At 33.8% G+C, this 3,405-nt stretch overlaps 2 long non-coding RNA genes across 3 annotated transcripts; one reads left to right on the top strand and one right to left on the bottom strand.

Moving 5' to 3' along the window:
* Nucleotides 1-257: 257 nt before the first annotated feature.
* Nucleotides 258-1,789, bottom strand: LOC125199211 (uncharacterized). Its single transcript, XR_007172546.2, has 2 exons — nt 1,325-1,789; nt 258-443 (listed from the first exon to the last, which is right to left on the bottom strand). It is a non-coding gene; the product is annotated as an uncharacterized LOC125199211 (long non-coding RNA).
* Nucleotides 655-2,910, top strand: LOC125199213 (uncharacterized). Of its 2 annotated transcripts, XR_007172547.2 has the most exons (3): nt 689-1,050; nt 2,036-2,100; nt 2,630-2,910. It is a non-coding gene; the product is annotated as an uncharacterized LOC125199213 (long non-coding RNA). The 2 variants fall into 2 exon arrangements; XR_016137071.1 differs by having other exon boundaries at nt 655-1,050; nt 2,036-2,910.
* The last annotated feature ends 495 nt before the right edge of the window (nt 2,911-3,405 follow it).

Here is a 3,405-nt window from a genome sequence, read left to right on the forward strand (position 1 = left end):
TTAAACCTTTCGTATAACAAAAATCTTTTCACATTCCTAATTTTATGTAAAAAAATCCATAATGACATTATTTTTATGTAATACCCCGCTCAAATTAACGTCCTTGAACGTTTATCGAGTAAATAATTATATTAAAGCAAGTAGTATTTTAAACTCTATGTTTTGTGGTATTAAAATTCTTGATGAGTTTTAATTGATAGTTAAGAGCCAACGTGAAACTAATTTTGATCAAGGACTTTAATGTACAAAAGGATACATGAAACGATAAAATAATTGTCCATGTACATTTATAAAGCAGAGGGATATTAAATGTCTATTTACAGAATATAGTCATTTCTCTTCAAATGAGAAATGTATTAATTATATCTAATTTATGATGTTACAAAAATGAGCTAAAGTTTCTTCGCAAAGCTAGTATTCTATCTTCAGGAAACCCCAACTTCCTACAAATGATGGGACAAGTCAAAAACGACAGTGTAATAATAGTGTAGTAACAAAAATAACTTCTACCATCTTTAACCATAGTCAACATGTGAATAGTGCAACACTATTCACTGAAAATGACATGGAGTCATCACATAAGTATATGCATCACGTTTTATAATTCAAGTGTATATATATATGTGTGTATGTAAAGGCGAGTCATTATTTTCTGCAAAATCTGCAGACAAGAATTTAAATCAAGGGAGACATATCCCCAAAATCAGGAAGAGCGTTGAATTAAAAGCTTTCAATTATTTTTTTTGTTGCATGCGAGTGTCGGCAGAAAGTAGTATAAGGAAGGAGAGTTGTGAAATTTCAAGTTTCATAACTTCTCTGAGGCATCACTTTGCTACACACACCAAAATCCAGTATCACACTTCTGTGACGCACTCTCAAACTTCTTTCTACCAAAATCATACGCACCTAAAATCTCTTTTCATCCAAAATTTTAAGCAAGCAGACAGAAAAGTTTTCCATCTTTCCTAGCAAGTTTCAAGCAAGCATTTTTCAAGAAGGAGAATTTCAAGCAGAAGCACTTCTAAATAAACCTTTTATCGTTCTTTTGAGGTAATGATTTTCAAACCGCAAGTTAACTCTTTTCAAGTTTTATCAAGCACGTCATGTTAGCATGAATTCATATAGAACATAGAATCACAACCAAGCATGCTCTCCTTTTACCAAATACGTCATATTTGTTTTTATTCAAGAAACTAGAAAATCTCCTAACATGTTTCAAAATAAGCCTCTTGTTTTAGCAGCCACTTCGGAAATTTATAATAGAAAATCTAACCGTCCAAATGAAATTTCCTTTGGTCATAATGAAGTTAGATAAGTTGTTTACCTTCCTTTAAAATTTCAGAACGATCGGACTACGTTTGAACCCCCGATCGTATAGAAAATCGACGCTGCTACTGTAGAAACCGACAGCCACTTCCGAAATTATTTCTGGAAAATCTAACCGTTAAAATTTGATCTCCTTCGGTAAGAATGATCCTTTATGAGTCTTCTACCTTTGGTTAAAATTTCGTGACAATCGGATGTTGTTTGAATTCCCGATCGTGAAGAAACTCGAGGCTGCACCTTGTGTGGCGAAAATTTAGAAAAGAAAAAGAAAGAGAGAGAGAGAGTTAGGAAGAGAATAGAGATAAATGATGATCAGAAAGAAGTTACGTATAGCAGCTAGTTTGACTCAGTAGGTAATTGAAATAATGATTTTGCTCCCTTGACTTTTGGGCCTTTCAAATATCAAATGAGTGTTAGACTAAAATTAATTAGTCCTTATTTGGAATTCATTATTTATGATTGAATTAATCGCTCGAGATAAAATTCTCTTGAATTAATTTTGAGTAAGTGGGTTGTAGGTAAATCCTCAAGTTTATTAAATTAATTAATCTCTCGATTAATTAATACCAGTAATTAAATCTACGGGTTTAATTAAAGTGAATGAGTTTATGAAAGAGAGAAGGAAAATAGGATGCATATCCTAAGAGCATATCATCCGCTATTGTTATTTCTTTGAAGCTAAATAGTTTATTATCTTTTATTGGACAAGGTCCATCGCAAGGAATTTAACTCCAAGTGGGTTAATATTGTCATACGGAGTAAGAAGCATACGAGGTGAACTTTCCTATCCTACAATGGATAAAAGTATAAAGAATTATTTTATGATGATTAATTTTGAAAATAATGTTGTCATGCCTTAAATGTTTTGTTTTATGTATGATGCCTATCTATTTGGTTATACCGAATGTGCTATGCCAAATAAAGTAAGAAATCGTATTCGGGTCCCAGCAAGGGGAGAGTCCCTACTTGGACTAGTGTACACGTGGACCGTGTGTCATCGAGAGGGTTGGCCGGTCCGGTGCTCGTGGAAAGTGGCCACTTTCCCGGCACATGAAAGTTAAGGTGACCGTAGGAGAACACCATCTCTACGGCACAAGATGTACAGATATGGCAAAGAACAGAAAGAACTTAGACCGTGCAGTCGAAAAATGGTATTTAGTAAACTCAGGTCTTTTTAATAAAACCCCTGAGTGTTACTGTGATAATGGCTTGACAATATTTTCAAATGTATTATTGTAGTTTTCGGCAATGTGTTCACTGAGTACTTTTGTACTCAGCCCTGCATGTACTTCTAAATGTGCAGGTTGAGCTGTGATGGAGGGAAGGGTGCTAATTAAACCAGACCTACTTATAGTTCCATACTCTCGGAGGTTCGTGTCTTCATACATGGAACCGCGTTCAGTTCCTTCCGCTGTGCATTAAAGCAAGTGAAATTCTTTATTTCTCTAAAGACTCTGATAATTAACCAGTATATTGTATTGTCCCCGACTCGAGTCATTGTGATCGAGCCATTCTATTCATGTATTCAATGTTTATACTCTACAGTCAGAAAGTTCAACCATGAAGTCCATTTTTTTTACCCAACCCGCATTCTTATTATCCACCACAGTCACGGTATATCGAACCTTGCTATAGTAAGCAAAGTTGGGTCGTGACATTTTATCTTCTCCAAAACTTCCCATTATATAAATTTGATATATGGAATGGCAATAATAATTTTTAATAGTGATTGTGCATTTGTGCTCAATTCAATTATTTGTAACATGTACTCCCTCTGTCCCATTAAATATGCAACATTTAGGAATCGGCACGGGTTTTTATGTAAGGTTGTTTTGTGAGTTAATGAAGACAAAGTAAAGTAAGAGAGATGAAAAAGTAGAGATAGAGATGTTTTCATTTTAGGAAACGTTTCATTTTTAATAGGACAATCTAAAAAGTTTCGTTTCATTTTTTAATGGGACAGAGGGAGTATGTATTAGTAAAACTATGATTATAAGGTCATAACTTTGCATTTAATTGATAAGAATATGAATCATATATTGATGGGCGTCTAGTTTGTGCTATATTCAAAATTATTAA

Source organism: Salvia hispanica, chromosome 1 (genome assembly GCF_029641045.1).
Source record: "Salvia hispanica isolate PSC_SH4W2 chromosome 1, Shi_PSC_v1, whole genome shotgun sequence".
In the NCBI taxonomy this organism is placed as follows: domain Eukaryota; kingdom Viridiplantae; phylum Streptophyta; class Magnoliopsida; order Lamiales; family Lamiaceae; genus Salvia; species Salvia hispanica.